This window comes from Carcharodon carcharias, chromosome 16 (assembly GCF_017639515.1).
Source record: "Carcharodon carcharias isolate sCarCar2 chromosome 16, sCarCar2.pri, whole genome shotgun sequence".
NCBI classification, from domain to species: domain Eukaryota; kingdom Metazoa; phylum Chordata; class Chondrichthyes; order Lamniformes; family Lamnidae; genus Carcharodon; species Carcharodon carcharias.
Window position 1 is genome coordinate 21058064 of NC_054482.1, and position 20910 is coordinate 21078973.

At 41.9% G+C, this 20910-nt stretch overlaps 1 protein-coding gene and 1 long non-coding RNA gene across 2 annotated transcripts in view; one reads left to right on the top strand and one right to left on the bottom strand.

Annotated features, from left to right (window-relative positions):
• The window catches only part of astn1 (astrotactin 1), a 2752121-nt gene that overhangs the window by 2029040 nt on the left and 702171 nt on the right, over window positions 1-20910 (top strand). The gene's annotated exons all lie outside the window — the stretch shown is intronic.
• Window positions 8821-17579, bottom strand: LOC121289107. Its single transcript, XR_005945489.1, has 3 exons — window positions 17447-17579; window positions 9690-9813; window positions 8821-9079 (listed from the first exon to the last, which is right to left on the bottom strand). It is a non-coding gene; the product is annotated as an uncharacterized LOC121289107 (long non-coding RNA).

The window sequence follows — 20910 nt, forward strand, 5'->3', positions numbered from 1 at the left end:
TTTATTTCACCACAACCTGTAACCTCATGGTCTGGCACATCTCTCACACCATTTCCACCAATTCATGAGTTCAGCTGTGCTTCAGGATCAATATCTGGCATATGTTAGAAAAAGGAATTTACTTTGTAAGTCTACAAAAGCAGTATGCTATGCTATAGAACTAAACAACCTCACAACAAACAGATCAGAGTAAAACTCTGCAATGCTTCTATAGCCAATCGAGACTGGCGGTCAGCAATCAGTAAACCAACAAATGGAGGAGGATCCATGCAGACCCCCAACCTCAGCCACAATGAAAGTTAGAACATAAATGCAAGACTCGAGGCTAAAATGCTTGCGAGCATCTTCCCCAAAGTGGATAATCCTATTTGGTTTCTTCGTGAGTTCCTTAGTCAGAGAAGCCAGTCTCTAGCCAGTTTACATGACATTAAGAAGCAGCAGGGTGTACTAGACATAGCAAAAGGCTATTGGCTCTGGCAACATATCCTGGCGTGTTCTGCTGAAGACTTGTGCACCAGCAGAAGGCACACCACTCGATAGCCACTCCATGCAGCTTGACGCTGGAGGAATGGGAACACTGCAATAATTCATCAATTAATTTGACAACACCTCTAAGACCTGAAAGATCTGCTACCATGAAGGGTGGGAGCAGCAATATCATGGAAACACCATCGGCTGCAAGTTCTGCTCTAATTCGCACACCATCCTGATGGGGATGTATATCGGCATTCGTTAATTGTTTTGTCAATATCCTGTAATTCCCAACCTTCCATCACCTTGCCAGCACCATCAGCACGTGGACTGCAGCAGCTTGGGGAGAAGGCTCATAACCACCCCTAAGGAGAACGAGGGATAGGTAATGGATGTGCCTTGCCAACATTAATTACATCCGCACAACAAATTCTAAAGAAAAGCTGAGGCACATCAGCTGGAGGGTACCAGCTGGGAGTACGTTAGCCCAACATTTTATCTCTTTATCTTGTACTCAGGAATCTATTAACTTTATGTGAGTCAGTGAATTGGGTTGCCTCTTGAAGTGATTTATAACTTTTGCAGTTTATTGTCGCAAGCTCACAGATCCAGTTTTGGCCGTGTTGACAGGCTGAATTTTCACAGTGGAGCAGAAGCTGGGTTTGTTTTCAGGTCTAGAACCTGCCACTAGTGGGAGACTGCTTAAATTTAAGATTTTCACGTGGCCGAGCTCATTATTGGCATGGGGACAGGTTCTGTGCCCAATTAATCACAGAATCACAGAATTGCTATGGTGTAGAAGGACGCGGAAGGGTAGTGGGTGGGCTATCGAACTGGAGAGCCAACCAGAGGCCTTCCAGCTTCAGAAATGTGCACAGCTACATGCAAGTTAAGTAACTGAGAGGGCTCCTGAATAAAAAGCTCCTCTTAAAATCCTTACTTAAAATAATAGTGAAAGCACCTCTGTGGAAGGGGAGGAGGGGGAGAGATGGGGGAAGCCCTCTACAGAGTGGCCTTTGGCTGTACCCTCACACAGACAAACACAGATGGCTTATAGGCTTGGCTGGGTTGCTGGTTCCCCATTCCCCAGCCTTTCGCTGGGCGCCTGCCTCAACATTGCATTGGGAAACTGGAAAGTCCCAGTTGGTCTCTGAAACTTACCACAATGCTTTTAATGAGCCTAATTGCCTGCCCAATGCCTGGCCTTTCCGAGCCCTGAAATCGCCTCCCTCAGAATGGCTGACACCTAAAACGGCATTCCAAAAGTGACTCGCCAGACAGTGCTGGTATATTTTGGGGGTCCCCCCCTCCCCTATTTCTCCCCCGACCCCAGGAGGAGAAGGACGGAGGTGTAAAATTTCAGCTCTATGAGCTTGCAGAGGGATAAGGAAAGAACTGTAAATGCTGGGAGTCAGCTCAGAGGATGCCAGTATACCATATAAAGCAGCCTCAGTAAGGAAGTAAAAATAGAAAATGCTGGAAATACTCAGGCCTGGCTAAATCTATGGAGAGAGAAACATAGTTAATGATTTAGGTTGCTGATCTTTTATCAGAACTCTCTATAGATGCTGCCTGACCTCGAACTTTTTCTGTTTTTATTTCAGGTTTCCAGTATCCACAGTATTTTGTTTTCCGTTTCAAGATGAAAGTGGTTGAGCACTTTGCTTATAAAATTCCATTCCAATAGTTTAAACCTGATTGGAGCAAGCTGTTTTTGAGATACCCATTGTTTAATGGATGCTTAATAACAGTGTAATGTACCCAGTGATGTGAGTAATGTGCTTATTGAAGCGTGTAATGGCTGCTGATCGAATGCATTTACTGAATCCGATGACTTAATTCACACCTCCCAGCAAATTGCTTGGTTGGAATTGTCAGCAGCTTTAATAATAATGAAATGAATGCATGGGTATTAGTTGTGTTTATTAATCCTTTGTTTTTAAAAATGTTTTAATATACATTAGGTAGATTGTCATATAATCTGTTTATAATAAGTTGGATGGTTCTATAATAGTGTTTGCCCAGGCAGTGTTTCTAATGAATTTGATGAATGGACTTCCAAACAAATCGGCAATAGGCAGCACACTGAAGGGAATTAGTTTTATTTTGGACCTACTGTGGCTTGTGCTTATATTTCACTTTGGGATACCTGAGGGGCAATGAAGAGGAGCTTCCCTGTGTACTTCATGTAGGAGTGCAGTGGGAGTTTTATGTAGTTTGGTACGTCTTATTAAGGTATTGATAGTCTTAGGTAGTTCAGCAGTTAGTATTTATTAACTACAAGAAACCATTTATGTAGTACAGTAAAGGTCCAAGATGAAAGCTATTTCCATGCTTGCTTCTACACATGGCTGTCTAACATTACACTGACCCTTGGTGCAAGTCATGTGTTCTCTTACATCGCTACGTGGCCGGTACTGTACTAGTCCCACTTTAACCTTTTATGTGCCAGACCGTTATATTATAAATTCCCCCAAAACCTTATCCAATGCATGTACAAATTATCCCCTCTTCATGTATTTACATCATTTCTACTACATACACCTCCCCCCTCCTTCCCACAACCCTCAAGTCTCTAAGTACATAGGTTCAGGCTGTCTGGAAATCGTATAAGATCATAAGATGTTGGAGCAAAAGTAGGCCACTCAGCCCTTCGAGTCTGCTCAGCCATTCAATGTAATCATAGCTGATCTGATAACCCTCAACTCCTGCCTTTTCCCCATTTCCTTACTGATTAAAAATCTGTCTATCTCAGCCTTGAATATACTTAACGACCCAGCCTCTATAGCCTTCTGCGGTAAAGAATTCCACAGATTCAATACCCTCTGAGAGAAGAAATTCTTCCTCATCTCTGTTTAATTGGCACCCCCTTACTCTGAGATTATGCCCTCTAGTTCTAGGCTCTCCCACAAGGGGAAACAACCTCTCAGCATCTACCCTCTCAAGCCCCCCTAATAATCTTATGTGTCTCAATAAAGTCGCCTCTCATTCTTTTAAACTCCAATGAGTACAGGCCCAACCTACTCAACCTCTCCTCACAAGAAAATCCCTCCATACCAGGGATCAAGCTAATGAACCTTCCCTGGACTGCCTCCAATGCCAGTATATATTTCCTTAGATAAGTGGACCAAAACTGTTAACAGTATTCTAGGTGTGGTCTAACTAATGTCTTGTATAGCTTTAGCAAGACTTACCTATTTTTATACTCCATTTCCATATCTTGTTCTCACTACTGTCAGAGGAGTGGTAAGCTCTGTTGTTGCTGGTAAACTTTGTTGAATTGGAGGTTGCTCTGGCAACTAGGTGTCTTTTGGTCCTCTTTTCCCTGCTCTTTGGCATTGAATCGCTCTTTGTTGATTCCCCAATTATAGAAATAGATGGCAGTTGGTTTATCCCACTCTTTACAGGGCAGACAAATTTTGCTTGTATAGTGTTTTTGTCCCCTTCTTCCTTCATGCAGCTCGCCATGACACATGCTGCGATGGAAGATGGCTCTTCCTGTGGCGAGGGTGTGACTTGGTAGTAAGCTCACCTTTGTGTTTGATTGTGCAGTGTGCTGTCGTCAATGGATGGCTGCTACTCGGTTCCAGCATAATTTGTGGCACTGTCATACTGGCTGGGGATTGCAGCGTATGCTTTGAGGTCTCAGGGTTTATCTCTCCAAATGGCATCAGAGCCAGAGGTTGAGGATCTCCTCATTGCTGGCTCCTCTCTTGACTGCTATCTGCTCAAGGTGTACTGGTAACCATCTGAGTCATTGGGGGGGTCTGATCAATGGTCGGGGGGGGGGCTTCAGGCACCTATAATAAAAGTGGACAAACCTACTTTGCAACGAAGGAAGATAATTCACAGCTCAAGTCCCAGTCGAGAAATTGTTTCTTGTTGGAGCTCTCGGGAACTTGCAGTTCTGTATAATTTACAACAGTCTTGACATCGTCTGTCACTTTGAGGAGATTCAGGGTTACAAACGCATCTCTGCTTGAGAGGGAAAAAGATTGACTAGAGATGATGTACATCAGCTCGAAGATTTGTTTCCTGCTATATCTTAATGGTTGACCAGAAGTTGGATCGCTCTGGGCCCATAGAGTGGTGTGTCTGTTGCTTATAGCCATAGGACTCTCAGCCACAGTTCTCTGTCCGATAGGACTGTAATACCAGCTCCTGTGTCCAACTTAAAGGTTGTGAGGTGGCCATTAACTGAGATGCCGGCATTCCAGATTGAAAATCCAAGATCTTTGACCTCACCCAAGAAGCATCTTTGTACATCCTCTTGGTGTGCTGTCCCGACCTTGTGAATCCTTTTGTGATCTTCCGTACATTTTGATGTTTTGGCTTTGCACAACTTCCCGAAGTGTACAATTTGGTTACATTAAAAGCATTGGGCTGAAATTACAGGGCATCGATCACACCTGTGAGGGCACTTTGCTCCATAGCGCTGGCATGGTGGCTCTACTGGTCAGTTAGGGTATTGCTTCCCTTGGTCTGGAGTGTCCCTGTTTCTGTGCTGTTTCACTAACTGGACTGTAAGGTATACTTTGTACCACGGTTTGCTTTTTCCCCTTATCATGGACCTGTGCTGCAAAGGGATTTCAGGTTGCCTGACAATCTGGATGGCTTTCTCAGGGATTAGGTCTGCCTTAGCTTGAAGCATGTTGGAGATTGTGCTCTCCGCCTCTCCTACAATTATTTTATCCCTGATTAGTTCAGATTTCAGGTCTCCGTAATTGCAAACTTCAATCAATCTGTACAGCTCATTAATGAAGGAGTCAACAGGTTCTCCTGGCTGCTGGACACATTTATTAAATTTAGCCCTTTCAATTGGGATTTTGTTACTTCTGAGGTTAAAATAAGCATCAAATGATTTAAAGCTTCATCAGATTTTGCAGATGATTCGTTGATTCCTTGCCCAGCTATTATATCACTGGCTATCGCGCCTACCAAATAAAGCAGTGTGTTCACTTACTCAGCTTCTGTCTTTTTATCCAGAGCTGAAGCAATCAGTTATCTAAGGAATCTCTTTCTCCAGAGACCCCAATTCTGTGATTTATCTGGGCCTTGGACAAGTGGATTTCTGATCCATAGTTAAAATTTTTAAATATCATACTCAGCTTTAAGAGGTTTTGGGAAATGGAAGATGGGGCTGCCAAATACTTCTTCACAAAGGATTTTCCCACATTTCCTGGTTTTGATGAGCTCCTGCATTCATGATCTAGATTGTTTAATTTTTTTCAATAATTGCTGCCTGGATGATTTAGTTAGAGTCTTCCCTGCTTTAGTGTAATGTTCTTGGGTCTTGGAAGCATCGAATCCTGGCTTTTTCTCCCCACTGAGTCATAATTAGTTGTTCATTGATTTTTTTTGTCTTTGTTCAGAGTGAGTTTGGCATTCACATGTTCAGGCGGTGACTTGGAAATCGTGTATCTCGGACTGCGATTTAAATGGCAATTTCTGACCCTTTCAGGACTTGCGTTGTCCAGGAATCTAAAGTTTTTAGCTCATCCCTGCTAGGTCTGCTGACCATGCACACTCTGGGTAATGAAGCTGGACTTCCATGGGATCCAATGGAGCCTTCTGCTGCAAAGAGGAATTTAATGTCTATCTTCAGCTTCCAAGCTTTTCTTTGGAGCTTTTCTCTGGTGATTTCCTTCTGCACCTTTGTTCTTCAGCTTTTCTCAGGTCAGGTTGCTTCTTTAATTTTTTCTTCTGTTTTCCAGGATTTTGATTTCTTCTGCAGTTTCTATGAATTGTGGAGTTGCCACTACGTTGTAAAGTGTTAGGCATAGTTCAATAGGTCTTATTAAGGTATTCATAGTGTTAGGTAGTTCAAGAGTAAGTATTTATTAACTATTAGAAACTACATACATAGGTACAATAAAGGTCCATGTTAGGAGGTGTCTGCATGCTTGCTTCTACACACTACTCTGTCCAACACTAAATTGACCACTAGGAGTGGGTCATGTGTTCTCTTACATCACTGTGTGGCTGGTACTGTATTCAGTCACATGTTAACCCTTTATGTGCCAGACGTTTGTACCACATCAACCACTCTCATTACTCATTTTAGTGCTAATGCCCACTTAGTTCACATTGCAGGAGACTGGCAGCCTGCCTGTCTTTGCACTTCTGAGTTCAGCTTTAATATTCCAGTGACAGAATCGTAGACCCTCAACATTACTAGATTCATGACTCTGCTACCTAGGCAAGATAGTTGGGTTGACAGCTAAGGGTGGAAGCTAGTTCATGGGCCATATTCTTAGAAGCCAAACAAAACGAAAGCTAGTGTAACAGCAGCTGTAACTCTCATAAGGATGCTTCAGTGTCCTGCAGTAGTTGCTATTCTATTTTGTGAAGTGCTTGACTGGGAACACTGTGGTGGGACTGTTTGAACTCATGTAGCTAATCTCGGCTGCAACTGCTTGATATGTCTGTATGGTAAGGACTGTAACATAGCTAACCTTGATGATACAACTGGGGGCAAAAAGCAGAAGCTTGTCGCAATTTCAGCACAGAGACCTTAAAAGGAAACTTTTAAAACTAAGCCTGTATCAGTACATAGAGGGCTGAATTTTCATTTGGCTGTGGAGGTGCGGCCAGGACTGGAGGCAGATGGACAGCAATTTCTCGCCCCCAGAAGGCATGCTGGTCTCCTGCCACAGTCCCACCTCCAGGCAATTTTCATGGAAGCAGGAGTGGGCAGTCAATTAGGCCAATCAAAGGACCTATTAAGGCCAGTCTGTAAATGCCAACTGGCCCACTAAGGCCAACATTGGGCCAAGGACTGGAGGTGACTTCCCAACAGCAGGCCACGGGATGAGCACTCCATCCAGCTATGAAACTCTGCCCCACACGCACCGTAGCCATTGGGGCACAGTTGTGATTGTCCCCCACGATGAGCTATGGCCTCTTTGATTTTGTAAATTTGTAAAGCTCTTCATCTCCATCTTGAGATACCCTCTCTTTCTCTACCTACACCAGCAGCTCCCACCTCTGACTGTAAGGCTGCTGATCTCTTTGTGCTGGGTGGCCACCTATTGTCCTGTCAGTCTCGGGAGCCTACCCTCCACCCTTAGTTGGCGGGGACTCCCAGAGGGTGCCACTTAGTTGGCCGCCAGCTGGAAAATCGCTCAGCGGTTCCCAGCCAACATTCCCTCCTGATGGCGGGATCAGGACCACGAGCAAAAATTCAGCCCACAATATTTGAAGTTTGGCAAAGTTTCTGTTCTGGAAGCTGATTTTTAATTGGAGAAGGACTACGTGCGCCTACTCCTGTTGGGGTACCATAGGGATTCCTACGTTGCCAGCTTCGGTGGCACAGTATTGCAGGAATCAGTGCAATATGCGAAGGTTAGTTCATTTCGAGAACAGCGGTGGTGTCGTTCCAGAATAATCCCCAGTCCCTGCAGGGCTGTGTGAATTAAGATTCCCTTTATCTTCTGTGCACTTCCAACCGAGAAAACAATTGAGAAATCCCACTGAAACTAATTTAGCAGCATTGGAACACTGAAGACCTGGTTTTTAATTGTTCCTTGTCTTTTTTTGCCTGGCATTTCCCATCATCTCTATTGTTTTTCGCTCGTCTATATGCAAATAGGACCAGACTCCCGACTCATGCCAGACAAAGCATTGAAATTTCCAACTTGAAGATAATTCTATCCGATTAAATACCCCATCAAATTTCCGGTGAAATGTTTCCAGTTTTTGTGTTTTAAAATCATAAATAACACATGAGCGAGCAAAACAGGTAGTGCCATTCAGTAGAGCATCATTTTGCCTCTGGTATCTGGGTTTCTGTTCAGCTGAGACTGATGGGATGCAATCCTCCCCTCTAAATGACTCATAGTTCCATGCAGATTCATCAGGAACCATACGAATGCCTGGTGTGGGATGTGTAAATGTCACAATTGTGCATTTAGTGATTTCTCTTCAGAAATTTGCCTGAAGGAACATCGTTGAGGTAGAATCATTTTACTCTGCATGAAACTCTTATTCCATTGGCCTGGGAGGGCTTAATGGGGCAATGTAGAAAAAAAACTTAAACCCATGAATTTAACTTGTGCTGTATGTGACCTGCAAGCCCTTGTTAGCATAATTTATACTACATTTCAGCCATGCATTCACCTCACCTACAATTGCTCGTGAAGGCAGTTTAGTGAGAGCTTTATTCTATCTTTATAACTTATGCCTGATGTAGTTGTGTTTTTGGAGCAGTTTTAATAGAGATTCACCCTGCATTTAACCTGTGTATTCACGAGTGTGGGTGTGCTTACTTCTGTAGTACTGGGAGGGTTTTTTTCCTTAATTTATTTTATGCTATACCTAACCTGGAGTACCCAATGATGGCCCAGGATTTGATTCCTAAATCTGACATGGCTCACTTTAATGAACACAAAATAAGCTTCTTTAAAAAAATCTAAACGACAAAAATGTAATTCCCCAGAAATGAATACAAATCTCATCACAAACAGTTCCACTGTGAACATGCCTTCAGAGGCTAATTTATCACATTGTAGACACATTCTAAAGCAGTGGACATTAAATAGCTGATGCTCATTTTTAATCTTCAAAGAGAGTGCAAACCAAGGAAGTTGAGTGGGTGGGTTCCTCCGATCTGCAAAAATGATCAGTTAATTACATCAAATATAAAAGCAAAATACCATTGACGCTGGAAATCTGAAATGAAAACAGAAAATGCTGGAGAATCTCTGAAGAAGAGTCATGAGGACTTGAAACGTTAACTCTGTTTCTCTCTCCAATGATTCTGCCAGACCTGCTGAGCTTTTCCAGCATTTTCTGTGTTTATAATAAAATCAAATAATGGGTTAATGCTTGAATAGCATTAATATCTATATTGCCTCCCCCCCCCACCTTTCCTGAAGGTAGGAACACACTCTAGGAAACGTTTGAATACGTTTGGCACCTGAGTTGGCCTTTCATATAAATGAACCAGTTGGTGAGTGTCAAATAGCCCCATGGAGCATGTCACAGTCAAACCCAGTCACACACATATGTATGCACACACATACACACCCACACATATATGCATGTGTACATAAACATGCCCGTGTGCACACTCCAGCTGGTCACACTGGATAATAAACAGAAGCATGAATACTAATTGATTCCATTCCCCAATCCAGCAGCCCATGCTATGTGCAACTGCAAGCACCTCAACCACTGAACCAGATGAATTCAGCTAACGTAGTGCAATGCCTCCTGACCTTCTGGTCTTTGAGTTAATATCCTTTATTTTTCTTTGAGGGTTTGACAGTTCGAGTCTTATGTCTCCTGAGCTGCAAATGTATCAGCTGATATGTCATTTCTCCTTATTTCCCATCTGTGCATCTGCCAAAAATGAAACAATTGTGAATGCAATAAAAATACAAATAGCATTTAGTGCCCCTGCTCTTTCATTTGCGATTGCATCTTTCACCACTCTTAATTCCGCAGCACTCAACCTGTAATGTTGTCTTTCACATTGACTGGTGTAAGCTAAGTGCTGCTAATACAATTCTTAACGTAAAACATATATACAATAAGTTTGAAAAAGAACAGCGCCCACCTAACTCTTAAATAATACAACTGCTTGCACCACCCATGCCAAGGTGGAAAGAAAATCACCTGCAGCCGGTTTTTTTAAAAAAAGTCTGGGAGCCTCTTTTTAATGTTCTGAGACAATTGAGCAACCTGTGGAAAACTGCAGCGACTTCTGCTGCATTGGCGGATGTCATTCACAAACCCACACAATGCGTGATGCCTGTACATTGAGAGGAACGTAGAAGTGGATTTGTATCCATTAGACCAGTCCAAAGGTCACAAACTTTGTACCCTTCAACAGCATTCTTTGTCAAAATATATCTTGAAATTATAAAATGCCCTGGGTCCATTACCTGTCTGGGGTCTGTAACTGTGACCTTCAACTTGGCCTGTCTATGTGCAATACACCTGGTTGTTCATCTGCAGTCCTGAGACTCAGGCTGTCCTTGCTTGTATTCAGGGGTTCCAGAACAGTACTTAACCTGCAGACCTGACAGTCAGGCTTTGCTGCCTATGCCCAGCAGTAATGTTTTTCTTTTTGGTCTGTGTAAACTCGGTCCCTGCTTATAATCGTTGACTTGCAGCCATGACATTCCAGTTGGTTAAAAATTATTAATAAATTCAAGAAACCATAAATCCCATCTCATTTAATAATGAACTCCTAGCATTTGAGAAGTCAGATTACCTATAAAGAAACTTCTGTAGGTCTTCTGACATCTGAACTATGAGTAAATCCAACTGAAATGTTATAATTTCCCTCATCAATGGTGATTATTCAGAACAAAAACCTTACCAATAAATCAAACATGTAGCCTTACATCATTTATTGAATTACAGGGTGGTTAGTACCTTGGAGGGGTTCAGGCAATGTTGGTGGAGGATACCTGGTAACTTACAGAATAAAGAATAGTAATCCAATTGAGGGGTTTAGTTGGTGTATATGTGGGGGATACTGAGTACATTTCAATTAAGGACTCAAACCATTTTGTTTAGGTGGCTGTGTAAATAGTTCAGGCTTATTTTGCAGTCAAAGCATTATCATCCTTGATTGAATCACAGAGATTTAGTTTTTTTTTACAGCAGCTCAGCAATTTCTCAGGGCATCTGCTTATTTCCCACCGGTAGAAGACTAGCGGAAATGCCCAGGATACGCCGGAGACCCAGTTGGCACCAGGTCTTTGTCTACTTCCCGGAATTTCCAACTTGCCTTGCAAGAGATGGAACCTCCAAGCAGTGCTTACAAGACAAAATGCATCAATGGTGATGAAGAGGCAGTGGCCTGGATCCCTGAAAAAATCCTGAAAACGTAGATAGATTGGCTCTGTTACATAGCCAGAGGGCTGAGGAGTAGATGGTTGGAGCCAAGTGACCTGGAGCTGTTGGCCTTAGCAACCAAAAGTTGGATGTTAGGGTTAGGGTTAGTTAACCCCTTAAATTTCAACAGGGTCAACACAGGCAGAATGTCATTGTAACCACGAGGAATCAAATCACTTGGTAAAATATTTTAATAGTTTCAAGTGTACACCCTGAATAAATTCCTGAGAATTGTTTGCCAACAGCACTTTATTGTGGCTAATGTTTGTATTTTATCAAGGATTACTTCATTAAAGAAAAACAGTTGCAGCTTTCAGAGTGGGTAGAAAGGCTGACAAGTCAACTTTCACACTGATTCCTCCATATTATTTTAAATCTTACTACCCTTGTTGGCTTGAATTAAATGGACAGCAATGTTCCTCTGAAGAAATTTTTCAGCAGAAGACTTATCGTCTTTTTTTATTTGACACAACTAAGGCAGAAGTGTATTGGCAAATAAAACCTGCAAAATTAGGAAAGTGTTGCTTATGTAATATTAAAATAAATCATTAACCGGTTTTTGCAGAATTAACCAGCAAATTGAACTGTTCAAAAGGGAATCATTTGCTGTCCACTGTTCATGTTTTCTCCCCCGATGAGGTATTAAAGGGACCTTATAGTGAAAGAATTGCTACCAAATGTAGTATTAGGGTATCTGGCACAGCAGAGGTTAATGTGGAAGTGTCGCCCACACTGTAATGTAAAGCGACACATGACCTGAGACTAGAGTCAGTTGTGGACTGGGCAGAGATCTGTGTAGAAGCATGCATGGAGTTAGCTCACAGCCTGGGCTATGCCCTGTATATATGTACATGGTTATGTGTTATCAATAAACAGTTAATATTCAACCATACAAGACTCGGAACCTCTTCATGAGATCTACTGAACTGAACATTACAACGTACAACACCAAATCTCCCCTGCTTAGCACAGCATGAATGCTGGCATGTACTTATTCCTGTTTGGGCACATTGTAGTTGAGAAACACTTTCATCATGACTTGACTTCCGTGCTGATGGAGTTTTTAAGAGGGCTATGTCTTTTCTAAGATGTATCACTTGTTTAGTCATTTTGTAAGTAGTGTCAACAGAAGAGACACAGTGAGGCACAAAGCTCATCTAGGAGTGAACAAGACGCAGTCATATTTGCAAGTGAAAACAGTGGTTATTTTGGACAGTTATGCAATGGTGAGAACCTTCACTTAATGTGAAGTAGAATTATTGAACGCAAATTTTAAAATTAATGCAAAATTAACGACCAAAGTTTGTAGTTCAGGAAGTCATCAATGCCAATGTAAGTAGAAGAAGGAGAACTTAGGGCTTTAGAAGCCTATAGTGTAGGAAGGAGGGGAGACTGAGTGCAGCAAAGATCCTGGGGAAAACTGATTTACGGTAATTAATGTCTTCTTGTGCAACACCGTGAGGATACAGAGACAGAGCTTTCTCATTTATAATACTGCTTAAAATTGTGGCAAAGAGAACAATGTTGACATGTACTGGTGTGAAGGCACAATGGCATGGACCTATTGGACAAAATGATGATCGGAGCTATAAATGCATTGTAATACAAAATTTGCCTCAGTTAATGTTTACCTGATTTTTTTTTTTTCACTTCTGCCTCCAGTGTCTTTCTCCCAGTTTTTTTAATTCCCTTGTCGTACATCTATTTAAAGCCTTAGCTTACCAGCCATTTTCTCTTCTGGGTGCAGTTTGTAACAGGTGCTGCAATGTTGTGTCATGCATGGAATTCTTCTATAAAATATTCACACTTAACTTGTGAAAGTTATAACAGAGCAATTGTTTCCTGAATTTAAATGCAGCACTTGCTTACAAAATAATGTACTTAAATGAAAATTATATTTTTAAAATAGCTTCAATGCAAATATTTTTGATTTGAATGTGCATAATTACTCACACGTTGACATGTAACAACGAGTGTTATTATTACATGTGATGACATAATCACATTACTTGTTAAAGCAAGTATGCAAATTATGCCACGGCAAGTTTTTAAACTGAATTTAATAAATCTGATTATTTGCAAGTTAGCACCAGAGAAAAGAAAAATGAAAGCTTGTGGGTTGTGGAGTGCCAATAAAGGAGGGTCCCACACCACTGGAACCTGCTGAGAGGTACCACGATTTGCCTGACATAACAAGCCTTCCCAATGCAGAAAAATGCTGTGGCAGTGGGAGTTGACCCTTAACTGGACACTTAAGTCGTTCAATTGGCTGCCCAGGAGGGCAGCAGCAGTACCATGTTTCCAATTGGCAAATGCCACGGCAGCAGGGGGATGCCATACTTCCCTCCCGATTATTTCCGCTGCCACTTTGCCAGCCTTTCAGGAAAATTCATTCCATAACTCTGTTTCTCTCTCCACAGATGCTGCCAGCTCTGCTGAGTCTTTCCAGCATTTTCTGTTTTGGTCGAGATTTCCAGCTCTGCAGTATTTTGCTTATGCTAGCTTCAAACCTAGATTGTTTGCTATTTGGTAATAATAATTGGGGAGATAATTTGTTTAGAGTAAATGCAAATGGTAAACCTCGGAGCAACCACATTTGTTCTCGATGCATGTGTAGATAATTGGAAGCGTTTTAATTGAAATTTGGTGATGACATAAACGTGTATGGGTTTGGTTTCGATGAGGAGACCTACAAAATATTTCAGGAGGATGAAGACAGTTTAGCAGAATTTTTTTTATAAAGCTAGCAAGATGCAATTTAATGTGAGAAGCTAGGGAAGAAAACCAAAGGATCGTATTGTGACCTAAATGGAAAAATTACTGAAGGAAGAAGGACACCCAGGGATGTAAGGCAGAGTTCAGGCAGAGGTAATTAGACATTTTAAGGGAGATATAGATAACATTTGAAACAGGAAGACACATAGGTGTGAGAAGAGAGCAATGGGATTAGCTTTAGATTGCTCAAGCAAAGAGCTGGCACAGACATGATGGTCCAAGTCATTCCCTTCTGCATTATACATAGACCTTTAGATAGTATGTTTCCTTATGGCTCAGTTAATAATACTATCACATGTTATTAAGTCCATCTGGCCATAGAGCTTTTAGATTCAAAAGTTTGATGCTTTAGCTAGAGACATAAAGGAGGGGGTGATGACGCAGTTTAGCTCAGTTTTCTGAGGTGCTTGTAAATCTGTGGTCCTCTTTGACCCTGAGCTGTGCTTCTAATTCCATATCCTTTCTAGCATCAACACTGCATACTTCTACCTCCATCATCCACCTCCACTCCTGACCCAGCTCATTTGTTGCTGAAACTATAAAGTGTGCTTTTGTCACCTCTTGACTCAATGTGCTCTTGTGGCCAGCTTCCATTTGTGTTTTCAACCTTACAGAAATACACCAGCCACACAAAGAGGATTGGTAACTCACTTAGGTGAGCTCTTTTATTTGAAGAGATGAAACTATCTACAGCAATACCTGAGAAGTTAGTTAGCACATCTGATTTCAAGGACTGCTTCTATCTTCTGCTTGATGATAAACATCCTATCCCTGTCTGGTGATGCACAATAGTTTTTAATATGTCTCTTAAAGGTATACCTCAATACTTCCCACATTGCATCCTCTGTAAACTTGAGCTAACCCAAAACTCTGCTGCCCATAATTCATGACACTGTTCACCATTCTGTTCACCCATAACCCCATCCTTGCTAACTTGCTCTGCCTTCTGGTCTGGCAATGGAATTTAAAGTTCTCATCTTTGTGTTCAAATTCTCTCATGGCTTCACGTTTTCCATTTCTGTATCTTCCTCCGATCTTACAACTCTCTGAGTGCTCTCCACTCATCCAGTTCTGGCGTCTTGCCCTTTAGCATTGCTTCAGTTTTGGCGGCTGGGCCTTCTGCTGCCTGTACCCTAACTTTGGGAATTCCCTCCCATAATCTGTGTTTCCTACTCCACTCCTCTTCAAGGTACTCTTTATAATCTACTTCTTTGACCAAGCTGCCAGTCATGTGTCCTAATATCTCCCTATGTGGTTCAGTGTCAAATTATGTTCCTGTGAAGCACCTTGGGATATTTTACTATGTTAAAGACACTCTATCAATGCAAGTAATTGCTGTTGGTGATGTTGACAAATGTGGTAGCTATTTTACTCACAGTGAAAGGCCACAAACTCCAATGAGATAAATTTGGGTATTGCTGAAAAAAGACACTTTTTGTCGAAGTGTTTCATCTTGCGCTCATCAAAACAATTCGCAAGAATACCAAATGTAAAGGGATCAAAGATTTGTTATGTATGAGAAGAGAGTGCTGATTGGTTGGCAAGTGGACTCTGATTGGTAGAGGTATTGTCATGGAGAATGCACCAGATGATGACAACTGACAGTTAACTGTCAAGCATCGTTTTAAATTTAAACCAGGCAGCTGACTCTGATTGGTTAAGGCATTGCTCTGAGGACAGTGAATGACTGTCACTTATTTTGTTTAGCTGAAACAGTTGCAATGTGTGTACACGTTCTTTCTGTCTGCAAAGAACAGGGCCCTGTGTATTAATATATGTAGCTTCCAGTACACACAAATGTGCCACATTGCGAGTCTGACAGACAATCTTAAATTGGTTGTCAGTGTAATTTTTAGCACATTGAGGATTATTTAGCAAATGTCGTCCAATCACAGAATCACATTTAATATTGGACACTGCATTTTGAATTTTGCAAGCACAGGCTGGGTGGGTACGGTGTGTACCTTGCCTGTTGTGATCAGCGGAAGGGACGTGTTGTTTGGTATGATCCGCCAGTCTTTGGGACATAAGGCCAACATACCGAGCATCACACTGGCATGGAAATGAGACAAGTGGTCAGTTCATTTGTTTATGGGTGAAAAGGGAATGTTGGCCGTTGCACCATGAGAGCTTCTCAATCTTCATACAGTGCCTTGGGATCATTTACATTTACTTAGCCCAACCCAAGAAGCACACAGATTTAATGTACAATTGTGATGAGCCTAGGCTATGGAATGAGATTTGAGTGAAAATTGTATATAAGGGAAGACATTTACTGGATTCTCTTGCAGATATTCACACATTTTATGAATCTCTTCCAAGTTCCCCAGACTGAAATGTTCGATGTTCCTGTGCCATACGCCAATGGTTAGGCTAGTAAGGTGATTGAAACAAAGTTGTTTTATTCACTGTTGTTTTCTTTGCACATTTAAAGTCTTTGCCATCTGGATCTTCACATAGTGGAAATGGAATTCATTCAGCTGCCTCATGCTTGCCTAGACCGGCTTACATGTCCTGATCAATGCACTTCAAAGTTAATGATCTCTGTGCTTGAGGGCCATAATTCCTGGATGTTAAAGTATCCTTGTGCCTGCTGCGACCCCACCCCACATCCCCATTCGTGCATGCTGAAATATATAAACACTTCATAAAACGGGTCTTTCTGGCTTTTGCAGGCACAGTTGACATGTTTTCAACAGACATAGTTAACAAAGAGAAAATGTATAAAACTTAGAAAGCTAATCCAAAAGCAGAAAATGTTGGAAAAAAATAACAAATGTGTAAATAAAAGTAAAGAAAATGATTTCTGTTATGAGATTAATGGAAAAATGCCGTAGGGTATGCAGGAAGAAGGACACCTAGGGGTGCAAATGTGTAATTCTTTGAGCTATGAGAACGGGGAGATAAAACCTTGAAAAAGCATTTTGTGTTTAAGAATTCGGGACATGGATTAGAAGAGCAAATATGTGATGGAAAATGTGTTAGACTTCAGAGCTTGTGTACTGTTTTGGGCATTTTAGGTTAGAAAGGACATTAAAACCTTAAAGAACATGCAGGGGATGATACTCGGGATGCAAAAAAAGACGTGAACCTTGAGATATTCGGACTATTTCCAGTGGAGAAGGGAGTGCTAAAAGGAAACGTAATCAAAGCTGTTTTAGTTCTGAATGTTCTCCTTTTGTTTCAGATATAGACTTTTCATGCTTCTTATTAACAGGTTAAACAATGATTATAAGAGCTCAGCTCTGTTCTAAATTCCTTAATGCGCTTGAAAAGTGCCTCCGTGCATTTGCAAATTGTATGACTTACAGTTTCCATTCGGAGCCATAACAGATGATACCTAGAAACTTACTGCCAAGTTGTAATTGTGGGTCACTTCCCATTGTTGTTCTTTCTTTTACTTGTATCTCCATCCTTTATTCGCCTGTTCCATCAACCCTAAACCTGTTGGGTCGACACAGAGCCTGTTCTTGTCCTACCCTCAGTGCTTGAGTACAGTTGGAGCCCTGGGGGTGCCGGAGTATAACCCGCCCCTCCCCACGAATGCAGCCTTTTACGTGATGCCTCCATACTCAGCAGAAATTGAGCTTTCTCAGATTTGGACCTGTGTGAATTTGTGTCCCACGACACTGAGATTTAGCATGCTGACATGCATTGCCGTATCCTCCCTGTGTGGCTGGCTGACTATACAGGGAATTGATGGGGGCATTGATTCTAGTTAGCAGAATGAACTGGTTAAACTCTTAAGACCCAAATATTTGGAGGCAGAGAGGGAGGAAAGCCATTTTTCCATTTGAGTTGGGGGTATTAGTGGTGTGGCTTGGATCCACAGCAAAACCTAGCTACAGTGAGTTTACATCATATTCAGACTGCCCCTTTAGATTCCAGAGGAAGAGCCCTCGGAACAGATCTTCCATTTAAATCCCATTTCAAGTGGAGTGTTGGGGTGGTGGAAGTGGGGGAGGAGGGGCGGTAATGGGGTACCATGTCTAAGGAATTCCTGGGTTACACTGCAAATGTCAGGCTCTGTGCCCTTAAAAGGACTGAGTTCTTTTGAGATTCTTAAAGATCCTAAATCTTAGCAGACTAAAAGTAGTTGATGCTGGTGGGAATCATAGGCTTTCTCCAGAGGCAAAAGGTTGCTTTTGGAGCCAAAGACGCTAAAAAGTTCCCGTTATGTTCATCTCTGTTGGGCCTCAGGGGACCTCAGGCAGAACAGCTATGGGATGCTGTGCCTTGAAAATAAAGGTCAGAACATCTCCTCGTGGCGTTACCAGGAAGTGTGTGAGTATGTTATCAGGAAAGGATTGACAAACTGGGTCTCTTTTCTCTTGGACAAAGAATACTGAAGAGCGACACAGAGGCCTTTGAGATTCTGAAAGATTTTGACAGAGTGAATACAGAGAGAATGTTTCCTCTTGTGGGGAAGAGTATGGCTAGAGGCCATCAATATAAAATAGTCACTAAGAAATCCAAGAGGGAATTCAGAAGAAACTTCCTTATCCAAAAAGTGATGAAAAGGTGGAACTCGCTACCACAATGAGCAATGGCTGCATTTAAGGGGAAACTAGACAAGCATATTAGGGAGAAGGCAATAGAAGGGTTACGATGATCGATTTAGATGAGGAATAATCAGAGGAGGCTTGAGTGGAGCATGAATGCTAGCATGAACTGGTTGGGCCAAATGTCCTGTTTCTGTGTTGTATATCTTATGTAATCCTGTTGACTCCTGCAGAACCACTGAAAGCCTCCCCTAGTGTCTTTTGGAGAGAGTAGGATCCTTATATTATGGGACTTTCTTTCAATAAGACACTCTTGGCTTAGAACAATAATATTACTCAATTATTGAATTTTATTTAAAACTCATGAAGATATTGAGCTAATACCAAGAATCAGTGTGGAACGAGTATCACTTAAAGGTATTCATTTTACCTTCAGTTGGCGTGAAAGATTGCTCTAATTTTATAGGGACTATAAACCTCCTCCCTATCTGAGCAGCCCATATTTTGATAACTCGTAGAACTTCTCCCTGGAGATTTGTCTGAGAGTAATGCTTTGCATTATGTGTGAAGCTTGATCAGTTCTGACTGAGCTGGAAATTTGGATTGCAAAACCCCAGCCGAGATCTTCTGGTCAGTGTCAACACTATGCGCATTACCATCGCCTTTACACATTGCATTACCTTTGCCTGTGAAGATCTCTGGGCCTGATCTTCTTGCGATTTTTTTAGCCAGGATGTTTTAGCCAGGTTACAGCAGCAATGAGTCAGTGCAGCCATCCCTGTGGAAGACCGGTGAGTATAGGGGGAGACAGCCAAAGAGAGGACACGCCCTCTTTTTACCACATTAGCTGTAGTATTTAGGTAAGTTTTTTTAAAGGTCTTAAGTCTCTTAGTGGGTGAAGCAGATGGATGTGCGGGTAGGAAAGTGGGTGGCTGAGGGGGATGGTGGTGGGACAGAGAGTCAGGTCATACTGGGGAGATGATTGTGCGGGTCAGTTGTGCTCAGTTCAGTTACTCTGGCTAATCACTGAGTTAGGCGAGGTATTAACCAGTGCAACATTTGCGGTAATTGCACAGGTAAGTCCTGCCTATCTGGTCCATGTCTCTGGCACTGAGCTCAGTGTTGGATGACATTTGCATTGGATCAAGGGCAGCAGAAATCAACCCATCGGAAGTTTAAGCTTTCCGGGCAATTGTGTGCATGTCAGGAATTCTGCAGGATCCTAACATTCATCTCCTAACTTAATTTCCAATTTCAATGATATGGAAGATTTGGGCCAATTTCTTCCTGTTTTGTGCACGTGATGTAAAGTATTCCCCTACCTTAAAATGGGGGCACCCAAATCTGCTCAAGATTAGGGTCTTTAATTTAGTGGCTGAATCAGGAGTATCTTAAAGCGATTGATTCAAACTGAACCTATTGTATGTGTACCAACATAACGTAAAAAGAAGGGTAAGTATGTGTGTAATGTTCTGTTTCCCAACATAATGAGTACTGAATTTGGCTGTCTGAAACCTGCATTCGATCCCTGCTCACTGAGGGAGTACTAGGTCCTTGATGTAGTCAAATCATGGAAGAGAAGCTGCTAATCCAGAATTGCTACTTGCAGCATCTGTACCTTGGCTTTTTATGCTCCACACTACTTTCAGGATTGGAAACCTGGGTACTACAGCTTTGGGATTGGGAGGCAGACTGGGAGTGGTTCTGCGCTATTAAGGCTCCAGGTCTATTTTCTGTGCTAGACTAACCTGCTGCAGTTTCTGCCCAGGCCATTGTTGTGATAATCCTTATGTTTCATCTTGTTGAATACATATAATTAATCACAAATTGTGCGTGTTCTGGCAGCGTGAATGTGACTACTTAGCTCACAAAGCTGTACTTTGTTTCACCAGGGAGTTCATTTGGTCATTTTGAAATCTGGAAATGATTTCTGTTTAGATTTACATAGCTTACAGTTGACATGGAGTCGACTGCTTGCTGCTTTTAGTATATTTTATTGCAAAACTCAAGAAGTTGAATAGTAACTCTAAAGCTCAGCAGATATTCTTTGCATTAGATTAAATAAACCATTATTTTAGAGATATCAATGCCTTCTAATATTTGTCCATAGTAAACTTCCATTCCTTCAGCAGAGTTTCAGTAGATCCGAGAGCTGTAGAGCAAGTGCAGTGCTGGCATTAGTGTACACAGGGTACACAGATGGCCAATTCCAGGAACTGATATAGGGTAGCCAAAGGTTAGAGTAATGCTGCACTAGAGACTAAACACACCATTTCTAGACAACAGTTGGCAAATGTGTCTTTGAATGGTGCAG